The sequence below is a fragment of the Asterias amurensis genome, chromosome 6 (genome assembly GCF_032118995.1).
Source record: "Asterias amurensis chromosome 6, ASM3211899v1".
NCBI lineage: Eukaryota > Metazoa > Echinodermata > Asteroidea > Forcipulatida > Asteriidae > Asterias > Asterias amurensis.
The window spans coordinates 23,810,093-23,825,406 of record NC_092653.1 but is presented as its reverse complement, the minus strand read 5'-3'; the positions used below and the strand labels follow the sequence as shown (position 1 = coordinate 23,825,406).

General features: G+C 39.3%; 1 protein-coding gene across 2 annotated transcripts in view; it reads right to left on the bottom strand.

The window, feature by feature from the left end:
• Window positions 1–15,314, bottom strand: part of LOC139939037 (neuronal acetylcholine receptor subunit alpha-2-like) — a 34,848-nt gene that overhangs the window by 9,110 nt on the left and 10,424 nt on the right. The window contains exon 1 of one of the 2 annotated variants that reach the window (XM_071934752.1): window positions 2,191–2,236. The exons of the other annotated variant lie outside the window; for it this stretch is intronic. The gene's annotated coding sequence lies outside the window, so the exon portion shown is untranslated. Of the gene's footprint in view, window positions 1–2,190; window positions 2,237–15,314 lie in introns of those variants that run through there. 2 annotated transcript variants of the gene reach the window in all.

Genomic DNA, 15,314 nt, shown 5'->3' with positions numbered 1-15,314 from the left:
GTTGTATGTTTCTTATGATTTAAAGCGACTGCATCCAAAAAAACAACAGCAGTATTAATCAAAACAACCCTTTTTCGATGACTGTACTCTTTATGAACAAATTGAGCTTACACGGTCAAATAAAAACCGAGAATCCCAGCACTGAGCGAGGATTTGTATTTGCAGCTGTACCGTCTATAGGGTCAATCGACCGGTAGGCTCGAAGTATGGATGAAGCCCACGATCCTCGTAAAGCTGTATTAAATAAGAAGCTAATCGGGGTGTATGTTTTTTTCGATTGCATGTCGGATAGGCTAAATCATACGGGATTATGGTGGAAATAGTAGTGTGTATATAAATAGTCCAATAACTATGTTAACCTAGTTTCAGACACCATGAACCAAAAGGGAAACAAAATCAGTAACTGTCCGATTGCTGCCTGGTATAGCAGAACTAATGTAGTAACATTTGGCCCGTAAGCACTTCATAACCGGTGAATGACATGTAGGAATTGTGTACCATCTCCGTTGTTGCTGTGTAAAACTTCGGGTTGATTCTCGCTCAAAAGGTATGGCTGGTTAAAATGTACGTTTGTTTGGCACCACTGCTAGCCCAGGTAATTAACAGTGGAATTTCGTTACGGTGCGCGTGCAGTTTGCCGTTTCGCTCAAAACCCACAACAAAAACAAAACACACGAAAGTAGGTTTAACAGTGATTTTTAGTCTGGTAAACCTACTTTCGTTTCTAAAACCTGCATCCGTTTCTAAATATAATATGCATATCGATAAACGGAATTATGCGAAAAAATTTGTTCAGATTCACACATTCGAAAATGGTTCATTCTGCACTGTTACAAACAACTTTGCACCATGTTTACAAATCGTGCCTCCAAACCACCTCTAGCATCATGCACGGCTACTATATGTCCCTGCACTTCACAAAATCTCCAATATTCATATCAACCATAAGACTATCAATCAACGGCCTTGAGTACTGCGGCGTGGGCAATTCACGCCGAGATATGTCCACTAATTACAGCGACGACGACCGAATGGCACACGCTGCTGTTTTATTGCCATACTTACCCGGTCGGCCGTTTTCCAATTACTATCAAAAAAGTGTTTGGGCGGTGAGAAAAAGTCGGGTTTAACGGTAATTCTTTATGGACTTCAACTTAGAAGATAATGCAGGCGTGCTGCTTCGCTAATAAATAACTATTCATCACCAAGCGATTGTAATACTTTAAGTCTCAGTGATGCCACTTTCAGCGTTGAAGCAATTTAATTCCGATCAGTACAGCTGAGGTGAACAGTAGTTCTTACTCTCTCTCTTCTCACGAACTTTGAACTGTTCTTATGACTATTTTTGTTGTAGCCGCTCAAAGAGTCAAACGTTGTAAAAGTTGCCACACAAGTTTGTACGTATGTTTTAAATGTATATAACTTTTGCAAATGGCAATCCAATTTAGTATACCCCAAGAACGACAAATCTTCAAGGGCAGAACATTTTGGTGGGATGATTGTAGGCCTTGCAGAAAATTTTAACATCGTAGCCAACTCTGGAAGGGCTCTGCAATGCAAAAGCACATGCAAAGGGAGCAGCCAATCAGTGACGAGTAAGCACGTGCATTTTGTAGGCCCGCGAATGACACTCATTAATTGTTACCATGCAAATTTTTCCCATTTACAGGGACAACTTTGCTTAGGAAAAATGCTTTAGTTTCTTCATTCTTAAGGTCATGACAGTTGATTGTTAAATAGTAGATTATTTGTATGTGTTACCAATGCGTGTTGCGTGTTAGCTACAGACTAAGAAATTGGTATTTATAAGACAGCAACTCACCCGTAAATCAAGCGATTTAGCGTTTCTTTAATCAGCCTTAAATACGTCATGCTTAGTGAAACGGTTGCTTTGGTTACCCTTGACATTGAGAAGAAATGGCGAACATACTAGCCAGACAGAATGAGGAAGGGCGCCACGACCGTTCATGCATTGAACGCTGATCTATTTATAGCCATCGCATGTCCTTGCAGAAAGAATTATATTGTCGAGGTAGGATTTTCTCTTTCTTTAAGAAAGGCAGGAAGGGAATAAATCCTAAAATAATTGCTGCTCGGCAGATGTTATTTATGTGTTTACTTCTCTACACTTCGCTTCATAGTGCATGATTAATCAAGATATGATTTTTGCACATAGCGGGCAAAGCTTACCAGCCGGTATGAAGGCACAGACTCGGGTATTCCTGCTATTTGTGTGGCAAAGGTTGTCTCAGGCAACTGCGTGTAAATACCAAATTAACTTTGATGAATACCAGCATTACTATGTGGAACACACGAGATTGCTTTATAATTATATGGATTACAGAAATCTTTCGGCAATGTCATCAACTCAAGACAAGACTATACAATACAGAATTCAGAAAACAGAAAAAGCATTGACGATTGACACAAACCAATAGTATGAATGAGAATTCTTTTAGCACTTTAAAGTCCGAGACGAGTTAAATGTATTGATAACCATTGGGCAGGATTGTACAATATAGAAAATCAAGCACTCTAAATATAAATCGCCAACGAAAATGGAGAGAAAAAAAATCGTAACACAAACAACATCTAAAATATTATAGGGAACCTTTCTTTTAAACAATCATAAATGAGAAAAATACCAACAGCGATATTTGTATTATTCGAGCAATGCTTCGTGTATTGGATTCCACAATCCACACGATGTATAATTTTATTCGCAATTAAGAATTCTTCAAAGAGGTCAAGAGACCAAGATCAAGAGGTACTAGAGGTGGCGCGATTCATCCTCACTCTGTCTCCACAAGATGAGCAGAGGAGGATTTTAAGTGCCTCCATCCGACAACAATAACTTCGAGATGAAACCAAGGAGCGGGTTGGTTGAACCCGAGTGGCGTTCGTTCGGCCAGGACCCAGTTTTAGCAAAGATGCCCTGACCCCAAGGCTGTCAAGTTTGTGTTGGTTGACCGGTGATGATGAAGCCTGGGTGTAGTCAAAGTAGGGTAATAACTCTGGCAATGATGGACGTTCCAACAATATGGGATTTCATTAACATGACCACGAAAAGGTCAAAAAACGTTCAAGCTTCGACCCAAAAGCTGTCAAGTTGGTCTAGATTGACCGGTGATGAAGCCTGCACGGGTGTGGCTCGGGTAGGCTTATAATGTTCCTGGCAATATTTGGCATTCGTAACAAGGTCAACACACTTCCAAATCTGGATTCTGACAACAATCTAAGATAAGTGTACAGACTCGAGCTCCGATGACCGAGTCATCTGATCGTGAGTTCAAATCCGGTCACGATGTTTTTTGTCTGTTTAGGCAAGACACTTCTAACCATAAATGCTTCTCCTCATACAGGAGTAGGTACGTATACGTCCAAATGTGAAGAATGTTGAATCATGATAACCTGTGCGACTATTTGGCTGTCGGTGCAGCATACTCCAAAGGAGTGGAAGATATTTCAGGCATGCTTAAGGCTCAATGTATATAGAAGTAATATAGAGGCGGCGAATTGTTGCAATGGGTGTTTCCCCAAAAGTTACCCATCAACTCCTGCACCCAAACTGGGTTTCCCACCCAGTACCTATTAAGGTGAACACTTGGGTTGTCAGTGCCTTTCATGAAATCTATAGCTGGGTCAAATTCAGGTTGGCTCAAAGATACTGGAAACTCACACCTCTGTTTGTCATTGATGTACCGACTAAGAAGTGATAGGTTGTACATCGTACATTGACACTCCAGCGCTCTTTACTTCTGTATTGCCAGGTGTTAATGGTATCGTTGCGTAGTGTTGAATTCCTAGAGTCAGACCGTAGGGTTCAGAAGTACTCGTTACATCACATTCACGTATACATGACAATATAAGTCGTTGAATGACCTGATCTGGTTTTCTTCATGTAGCATTGATGTTGACATTTACTCAAGAAGAACATGCAATTAATTCGTATGGTGTTTGCATCGAGCATTATTAAAGGGATAGATCATTTGTTTTTGCATAGCTATTTTATTGATGACTGCGTCTAAAATGGTACGGCTACGGCCGTTGCTAAGAGTGTTGCTCGGAACGACCTATGTTCAACGTATGGTCATCAGCCACAGCCGTGTAGCTGCAGTCACCAATTCGGACACGGCCTATATGGAGCTATATTTTAGTTCGGACTACAATACCCAATTGGCTTACCAAAAATGTCTGAAGGTGCGATAAGCGTTTCTTGTCGTAATGCAATCCCATATTTAGGCAAAAATCAGATATCTCTCTAAATGTGAATGCCGTCTCTGATTGCTGACACCAGGTGCAATATGAGCCGTGCGGAGACCCCGCTCTTACAGCCTCGCTTGACACTCTCCCTGCTCGGCACGTGGCGGCACGCGCCATCACACTACGCCACAGTCCCCCATTGAAACAATCCCCTATGCCTGGTAAGAATAATGCTAATCTGTGCTACAATCGGTGATAGGGAAATTATCTTAGAAAACAGCCCCTGGGAATGGCCAAACATTAAACACGGAGGGGAGTTATTTTCATAAACGTGCAACATGTTGGGCTTTAGGTGGTAAAACAGCACTCGCAATATCTAAATCGAATATAGAATAACAAGAAAAATATGCGATTAGGTACCAAGCCGTTCCAAGGGGCCAAGCTCCTGGGTAACTCGGCGGATGTCCGGCATCGGGAAGATTACAAATAGTGACAATTTCTCCTAGCAAGACCACAGTGGAGATCGGTCATACCAATCCTAGTTTTATAACTAAAATATGGGGTTGAACAAGTCAAATGCAGATTCTTCAAATGCTATGTCTGAAAGTATGTCAGACATAACTATTTCAAATGAACTTCCAGATGAAACTACAATGCAGTACTTGTCTTCAATTTTCTGCTTATCAAATCAGCTCCATACATTACTTATTACATTTTTCCTGATTATTGCTAACTTATATAGGATTTGAAGCACTGCATGGTGAGGTATCAATGTATGTTTGGTTTGCGGTAACACCATGTGTGTATCTACTTGCCAGGTAGAGTTTGTTCTTAGAGAACTGTCTTGCTTTATTCTCCCGAACCTCCGATTATCTACTCCGCGGCAGTAGAATAAGGCAAGACAGTTCTCTAGGACCAAACTCTACCTGGCAAGTAGATACATGGTGTTACCGCAAACCAAACATATATTGCTAACAATGTAGGGCCTACTTGTTTGTTACGAAAGTTTAGGAAATAAATGTCTGAATTAAATTGAACTGAAGTTCCATGTGTGCGACACGAAAACTTACATCAGGGCAACGTGCTTTTCCGGTTAATGTTTGGTTTAACAAAAATATAGATTCAATGAAATATAGGACATAGTTGACCACTGAGTTCTATTTACTTCACAGATACCAATAGAACACGAATTCGTGCTATAATCTAAAATCGAGCAATTATGTGGCCAACTATATCCACCCCTGTTGTGTTTTTTAATAACTACTGATCGTAACATTGAACTTTCCCCTCATCCTGGAGTCATTTGCCGTCTCGGTGTGTTCACCGTGCGTCACACGCTCAACGGTGGGCGGGCAGGGGCCGCCGGCACCCACGGCTCTCGCCCGGACAAATCACCACTTTTGTTTCTCAGTTATGTTTTAGTCTTCTTATAACATTCATCACCAGCAACTGCTTGGAAGTTGTCCTGTCAATTATTATTAATGAGGAGCTGTTGAAAGGTATCATTTAAAAATACTAAGCACCGTGGAAGTCCTTTTGACTGAGCTCATGAGCACAGGAGAATTCTGGTCAGCACGATCAGTTTTAACGGGTCAACTTGGGGTCAACATGACCTGGACTCTTAGTCAGTTGAGTGTGTTTGGATCAGATGCATGTTGACTATACACAAAGGAAAAGTAGGACCTATACCGACCTGGGTCAAATCAGCCTGACCCGGTGCCGAAACAACACTGCCCATTGGTGTATCTGCAGAGCCCACAGGACAATCTTCAGCACGTATTATATGCCAAAATATAGTTTAAAGTGCTAAACAATTTCCGAGTGCAGACATACATTCGGATAGATGGACGGTTGGGCAATATTTAGCAAAAATGAACAGTATTTGGTAGGAAGTTTGTGGACATTGTGGTAGCAACAATATTCAACAGGATCGGACAGTATTTGACGCTTTTTAGAAATGACCCGATTATTTCTACGCTCAGCCTCCCATAACCCTTTAGTCCCTGCACCGCCCGATTTCGCCGAATAGGTAATTGGTTTTCAAGATACTTCCAGTAAATTACTAGAATCGTGGTTTAAATTTCAGAGGATAGCCAAGGCTTATTATTTATCTACTATTGTGTCATTTTCGGTAATATTTATTCAGAAGTAATAAGTCCGTAGGGAACAACAAACGCCTTTCGTTAATTGCTTCCGGTTATTTTTGTATAAAGGCTGAAATGAACACAATAACTTTTCAATGCTTTTATCTTGCTCAATGCTCATACTGATTAATTGCTAAGGCATTAGTTTTCGACAATATCATCAGTCATGAAAGACAATTTAATTTTGGTTGAGTAACAGCTGAATTATTTAATCATCATTAGCTTCGACACTCTACAAGTCAACTGTGAAGAGGAGACTTAATAATGAGCTAACATGGATTGACCAATGCGTATAATGACTACCTCTAGTTAATTATGGCGCTAATTTTTTCTACAAAAACAAGCTAGCAAGGTTTCCTCCTACTGCATGTTATAGTGCATCGCCTTAGGCAGCTTGGCTTGTACAGTGAAAAAAAACAGTTTAAAACAGTTTATTAATTTTTCCGACCAAACAAAATGCTTAATTTTGAAGATAATGTATGGTACGTTGATCAAAGGACGCACAGACGGCTATGCTGACATTTTGTATGGTATAATGTACGGATATCAATCAGCAAGATGCGAGAGCCTTGGGAGGGGGTGCACTCTGCCTGACCTATCGATGTGGACATAACATACACTCATCATACATACACTGGTTAAATAGAATCGACATGATGACTGCATCGAGAGATAAAACATCATTGGAAGGGTACAACCATTCATGTTATCCTCTGGCTTCCAAACAAAACACTATAATGCAATCAATGTGTGAAAATTTCATCAAATTAGGTGAGCAGAGCATGCTTTTAGTGAGAACATCAAAATGTTCCTAGTGTTTTTGTTATATACGATTTGTGTAACTTAATCTCGTGTTAAAGTCACCTGGAAATAGATTTTTTTTCCCTTTCAAACATAAGAGTATATGCTTATGAACCATAAAACAATTTTTTTAGTAATTGTTTGTCACGATTTATATGTTTAAAAAATATATTAAGTTGTTTGGGGGCTGACTCCGCCTACCCCTTTTGTGACGTCAATCGAGGCAGACTTTGCCTGCAATGCGTATAGTAAACACACGTGCAAAGTGCATGTATGTCCAAGTCGTGAGTTTGTACAATTAAAAAAATGTGTTTTTCTGCATTCGGCAGCAACACACCTGGTCGGCATTGCCGGAAAAACGCAAAACAATCTTTTTTTGAAACGTACAAACTCACTACATGGACCGTTCATGTACTTTGCAAGTGTGTTTACTCTACGCATTGCAGGCAAAGTCTGCCTCGATTGACGTCACGAACAGCGCCCTCTCGGGTCGGGGCCTTCTCTTAAATTGTAAATAACATAAGAACTAATGTGGTTAAACCTTACTTAACTGTTTATTCACATTCCACTCATCAAAACACATATATTAGTGCCAAAAGCTGCATTTTGAAAAAATACCACTTCCAGGTGACTTTAAGGTCGATGACATAGCCATATACTAGCGTAACCATAATAACCATAACCATAACCGTAACCATAAACATAAACATAACGTAAGCATGACCAAAGCATTACCATTACCATAACAATAATCATGCAAATATTGTTTTTTTTCATATTCATAAAAAACGGTTAAAACCACATGACAATCAAGCAATCATGTGTACAGCGTGTGTCTTTTTCATATAGTATAAAAGATCGAACATAACATTCATGATGTTCTCGGTTTTGCCTACAAGATCCCTGGCAGTGCGTTAAAGGCTAAACTTAATTGGCGAGATCAGTTTCCTCGTCATCTGATCAATACTAACGCAGATTCATCGTAATTTCAACTTAAATTCTCTATGACTGTTAATTTATTTCAATAAGTTACACTGGTAAACCAATCTAAATCAATAAGTTAAGAAATTTTAACCTGACGCACAGTACAAGAGATGAAGCGGTTAATATGTTACTTTATTTGTGTGTCTTTTTCCTGTCACATGAGATCAATGAGGAGAATAGATTCCTATCGATATTTCCACCTGACTTTGCCTTAATGTGATCGCAACGTAAGATCCATTTCACTGTTCTAATTCAGGAACTCCTACCAGATCGATCATGAAACTCGGTAACGACTGACATTCACCCACACCCTATACCCCATCCATGCTACCCTCTTCAAACACTCTTACAAGCAATGTTGCAAATAGACAAGAAAGTGAACCATGTAATGGAGATCTTAGCCAGTCTGTTCACAACATGGGTTGTCATGGTACTCGCACGGTGATTGGATTTTTTGTTGAGAAAGTTCTTTTTCAAAGAGAAGTTTCAGCATTGTACTTTTAAGACTGAGTGCATTTCAATCTGGTCGTTTAGCAGAAGCGATCCATATTTTGTTGCTTTTTAACACCCAAAATGTTTCATGTGTTTCGTCATACATGTTGTAGTGGGCTGTAAGGTAACTCTTGATTTATGGACCACTATGGGTCATTGCTCTTCTCAATTCCTCTTTCTTCTTAAGTCAGCAACAGATTCTTCTTCAGCCAAAAACATCATCAAAAGTAATCCGGACAGATTGTCCCTAAGCCAAAGTTCTATACAGAAGCTCACAGTGACATATCTTCCAATTTATCAGCCCATTCCCCTGCCGTTATCCACTTCTAATCCCCCATACAGTATCATCCTTTTTTTCTCATACTGTCTTCCATGAATGAGTAGTACCGGTTTGCTCAAGACATGACGCTGTGTCTCACTGTGGAACCATTCCCGCTGATTGCTACAAGTTATGCTGCAAGCAACGGCTATTTGGTTACCGGTCGCCCTGGGACCACGTAACACGAGAACTCCGCAAACCCAAGGGCGCATAAATACTCCCAGGAAACTAACACAGAAAAGTCGACGGGGAAAATCCCAAAATAAACGCGCCGTGGAGCGAATTCTCAAATCATTCAAGCTTTCGCAAAAAGTGGGGGGAGAAATATACACGCGAGTAAATGGTTTTCGCTCTAAAATAGCTGCCAATTAGGTTTGGGTTTATACTTACTAACGAAGAGAGTCTCAGATTTTAGGTAGGGAGTAAGAAAGGATTGTTTTTCCTTTAAGATTATGAAATTCCATCGGTTATTATTTGAAATTGTGCATATTGGTGTAGCATTCGGCAATTTATAAAGGTTGGCAGACGCGACCTGAGATCCTCAATGGGTTTATCTTGTCATATTATGTACTAATTCCTTGAATATTTGGTATCAACTAGATATCGTGTGATATTATTTTACTTCAACATCAATGACTGACAGTAGGTCGTTTACGGGCATGGTAAGACATAGCTGATGGTTATTGGTAGCCAATACAAGTAAAGACTGCAGTTGTTTCAGTTCGAACTGCTTATAATGATACTTGAGAAAAGTTGTGGGCCTACATCATTTTCCATAAACTGCCTGTTTTCATTAAGATTACCACTATTTATGAAGGAATTGATTTGAAGATTGTATGTATTAACAGTATCTAAAGCTGCTTCACATGACATTAATGAATACTGTAAAGCGCCTCAGTCAGTAAAAAGTATCCATATATAATGGCAGCTACTGTAGCCCATAAATGCGTATATAGTCCGAACCTATGAATGTAGACTGAATTACACCCATATCATATTGCTGAGTGTTGATACAGGCATTCTTTTAAAGACCTGTTACTGAAATACTGCTTAGCAAAATTTTCTTTGATTGTTCTCTAAGTTATTAGTATAAAAGTAACAAGAACAAAACTTTAAAGTGTACCATCTACAATATATGGTGCACCACTATGACGTCACTTAATAACGAGTCTGACGCAAGACGTTTGTTATTCGTAAACAAACCCGGGTAGTACTTAAAACTTCAAACGTTTATTTTTTCAATAAATGTCAAATGTTAAATGTCAACATCAAAACAACTTTGAAATTGGATCAGCACACTTAATAATAATCAAGAGTCCCATGCCTGGTAAAGGAATTATGCACCAGTTGGCATCACACACCATATATAGAACGCCAACTTCCGGGGCCCGTAGGCAGGCCTTATGACCACTACCCTATCCCCATCTCCTCCCCTAATAAACACAGTGGATTCCATGCCAATTACTGAACAGTGTAATTTCCAGTGGGTGTCTGGTTAAATATTTTATCTTGGCCCGAGACGGCTTAGATTGAAACTGTGTCCTAGGGCTGAACAATCTTTATCTCTAGTGCAATGCCCAGTGCCCCGCGCCATTCTCTTCACAAAAGCAGCAGCCGCGGCTCCTTTTTCAGTCTGCATTATTCCTGGTGAATGCTCCCAGTTTGGCATTATAGTGCATTATTTTGATCGATGTGAAGTTTCTTTAAAGAAAACAATCAGGCCACTAGACGTACATGAATAAGCCAATTTTGAGACATGGTGGACACACTCGTATGACACTATGGTTTAGGTAAATTTGTCTGCACCCAAAGCAAACAGTGCGGTGCTATAGTGTCCACCATAAAAAAAAAGTTAATTGGATTATGTGTGATTTGACGCTTTGGTCTGTGTTGAAGCAGAGTTCGTTTGAGTCACTGAAACTGTTGCAATTTAGTTCTTCCATAAATGAGCCTAAATCTATCATTCCAACTAATAACGTTTGTCAGGAAAAACGTATAACAAAATCAACATTAACACTGTATACGCTCTTTCTCCGCCTTCAATCTTCACAAATCGCCACCGTTTTCAAGAAGAGCCTATAACTTACTTAAGTGCCTTGTTTTGTTTAATCAAAAAGGGAGGGCATATATTACAATAATTGCATTTTGCACTTTCACAAAGGCCATCCCCAAAGATACATGTAATGGATTGCAAGAGAAGAGTGTAAATCTAGGTTAAATCGGGTTTTTTTCAGGTGTCAAGAGGAACCACTAATGTCAGTGAGCGCGCCCCACCCATTTGAACACGTTATTCAGTTGTTTTGTATGGCATCTCTCTTTTAAAGGAATATTACAGAATTGGTTTTTGCTAACAAAACATTTGCTCTCAGTGTAATATAAGCACTTTATGTAATCCACCATACACATAAACTGACAAACCTGTGGAAGTTTGAGATCGATCGGCCATCAGTGCATGCAGTATAAAAACACTATGGTGATTATACCCGGTGATGAAAATCTACGTTATAAATCACTATACATGTAGATCGATATCTTTTTTTATTAAAGTGTTTTGGTGGGTAAAACATCAGTAAATTATAATCATTACTTTAACTCAGACACAATGAAACTTAAAGAGACAGAAGTGTTGTAATCGAAGAGAAAAACATATGAACAAACATATGCACACTGTTTTAAAAACACATACGCTATCGTACTGAGAAATTTGATTTATAAAGCACCAATCTTTGCATTAAGTAGCCTATGATCATAATATTATCTTGATTCGTGAAATACGTTTTTATTTCAGATACATATACATACATTTTACATTAAAGACTACCTAATAGTCCATGTCACTTAACACAAAGTTATGTTTATGTGTTGTGCAAAAACGGAGAGTTTATAATAAGTTTATTCAGTCTTTCTATATTCATTGCAATTATCATTAATGTTTAATTCAAATTTTCGATATACTTTATTTATACCCTCTTAGTGTATTTAGATTATTGCTTAATTTAGGGTGCAATGATGTTCCCATCAGTATAAGAACGATATGATGCTAAAACGTACCTTATGGTTTGCAAATTATAAATAAAGCCTCCGGCTGTTTTACAAAATTAATTATACGGAATTGATCTGCATACCGGTGTGCTGACGACGGGGAAATGTTTTCCAAATGCACACCGGGTTTAATGTTATTCAGCATCTTCTTAAAATGTATCATAAAGGGAGGCAAATTTGCAATAGTCTTAAGTATTCTGAAGTATCTTACTCCTGAAGAATGTCAAGACCACCGGCTCTTTTCAGAGCCAACACTCCCACAAAGGACATTTATTCATAGTTTCTTCCATGGGCAATATATTTTTTTTAAAGACTTTTGAAGAGTTTCCATATTATACAAACGTACATTTTTCAGTGTTTCAATGCACATGCCACCATCAGTTGAATCGTAGACTATACATTACAATACTAAACATAACCACCCGGCCACAACTGTATGTCTCATCAGAACGATAGTCTGTCAGTGATTAGAATAACACTGTGAACATTGACTTTGTATGTTGGTCAACTCCCATCCATCACTTTAAACCTAAAGTAAACTTGCGAGCTAAACCATTGCCGGCACTTGCGTGACATAAATATTTACAAATTGCTAGAGAGTTTGAGATATTAGTAATTTGACAACGCCTATTAGCTAGACAAGCAATGGCCCATGGGTATTACTAACTTGGGTATGTTTAAGCCGATTAACTGTCTGCCCAAGATGTGATGAAATTAGGAGTGTACGGTTGAGTAATATGTTGGCCTAAATCCCTGGGCAATACATGTGCACAAGTAGATGGATGAGCTGCAACATCTTAGACAGTTGTGACTTGTTAGGGCGTGAAATCTGAACAGACATTCAAAGAGGGGTTTCCTTGTGTTGTGAAAACATCATCGTCATCTGGATATGTCCAGCCATTGTTGGATCAATGGTTGGATGACGCCCTTGTCATGTTTACCCTTGTCTCCTGTGTATCATTTAATGTTAACCTTCGGGGACATGATCAAAACTATCAGGATGTGACATCTTGGACAGTTGCGACTTGTTGGGGCGTAAACATCATCGTCATCAGGATATGCCCAAAGACTGTTGGATGTTGTCCTTGTTTACCCTTGCCTCCTGTCAGTTGATGTTAAACTTCGGAACTTCAGGATCAAAATCATCATGCTGTGTCGTTGCACTGTTTTGTTGGTTGTAGTCTCCATATTGTTCAATTCTGAGCATATCAATGGTGGGCGCAGTTCTCCTCATTCCCCTTCCCGCAAGTTAATTTCGTGTCTATGTCAACCTTTGTGTGTGACATCGTCAACGTCAACACCATGTCCGTATAGTGTAAAAAAAAACCACGATGGCCCTCCCGTAAGCCCTCTGTGGAGTGTAGCCGTCCCCACCCAGTGCACCGCTGGCTATTATGTACGATGATTGTATAATAAAAACTTTTAAAGGAAAAGAACAAATACAAACATCTCTGCAGCGGGGTGCTTAAAAAAGTGGTTACCTACAAATTTGATAGAAAATGATATATCTAGTTTGGAATCTTAGGACAACAAACGCAAACCTTCGCGTCATATTGATGTCAGCCCTCCAACGTCGAGCTCAATTCACAATACACAGTTCAATTCAGTGGACGTTTATTGTCAGAATTCATGACACCCTTTAAAAGAGACTACTAAATAAGCAAACAATCAAAAAGAAAACATGTAATGCAGATGGCTTCGGGGCATTATAGCACCGTCTTAGAAATCACACATTTGGCGATTACTCTGCATTCCAATGATTATGGCAAGCATCTATCATAACGACAGTGTGGTATTTTCATTGCTCCGGTTACAACTTGTGTTTCCGTGGCTTGAAAGTCGGCCAGCCAGATAAAATCCTTGTCTTGAGTATCAACACAAGAAAGTGCTCTTCAAGTGTTGGTGTGTGAATATTAATCTTTAAAGGTGTGATACATCACAGATTTTCTGAAAGATCATTCCCATCATCTATAATTTTCGATATACAGAACCTAACAACGAACCTTCAAATATGTCAAAAAATGTTTATTAAAACGTGATTAAAAGTTGGTTTCTATTTTGTGGTGGATTACGTTCGATCACGTGCATGTTTATTTTACGTTACGAGGCCTCTGCACTAGTTTATGCCCGACCCATGCAGTTGGCGGAGAATATGCCGCAATAATACATTTCATGCGTCGACGTAACTTTGGTTTCACACATTCCCACAAGCTTCACATAATAACTGTTGAACAAGAATGTAACAGTTGAGAATTTGTTCCTTTAAAGGAGGCGACTGCAGTGAATTATCTCTAATTGCATCTATCGCTATCAGAATCCAGAAGCGAATAGTGAAAGTCTCATAGCTTTCAAGTTGCAGTTAAGAAAAATTTCAAATAATTGTTTGGAGATGAAATTGGAGATGTCTTGCTTGTGTGAGGTGCATACAGCAATTCATTTAGACTGAAAAGTGCCCATTTTAAGTTCACTAGAAGATGAAGATTGAGTAGTTTCTGAAGGTGTGGAACAGCCCTTTAAATTTGTACAGTTAACCCACCAACTAAGAAGATGGATTTCCTATCGATTTGCCAGAAGACCCGTCCTCCTTCCCCTGCAATTTACTCTTGAAAATCAGCCATTTCCTTCGACCATTGATCAAAATGACATTTCTGTTTAAATGCGTTAGTCCCATATTGATTAGTGTCTACCTCATGTTTGCTGAGCCCTCGCATCGCATTTCTCAGACTACTCCTTTACGTCTCTGCCGTCTGAGGTATAATTGGGCTCTGGGTGATGCCATTTAACATGTTTAGTGGCCGCATGTTACTGCATTAAACTAATTCAAAAAGTTAACTGGTATGCAGCATGATTGTCATATAACAATGAATATATCCGGACAGCGACCAATGAAGGTCAAAGGTGAAACTACCTTCAAAGCAAGGCCGGTGTTCTGCCGAGAGCCGTTTGATTCTCAGGCTAGGGATTTCTCTCTTTATCTACGCGACTATAGTACAATTTCTATTTGATACAGTGTTATTTACTCAGATGCCACGTTGTTATTAGCGTCAGGCATCTGGTCTGTGACCACGCATACTCTTCGACCTCATCTGGTCGGAGTTTTTACATACCCTCAGGCTTCTCGAAGAAAGACCCCACCTAAATATTGCTGTCATATCTAATGTATGCTTACCGCACTTAGCGTTTTCTTAAGGGTTTGTTAAGCTCTATTTCTAAATTACGTATTTCTAAATTATATCGACCACTCTATTCATACGAAATTAAAATAGTTTTATTGGGTTCTCAAGATAGAATTTCAATGTACCTCAAATGCTGACCGAAATCCAATTCCG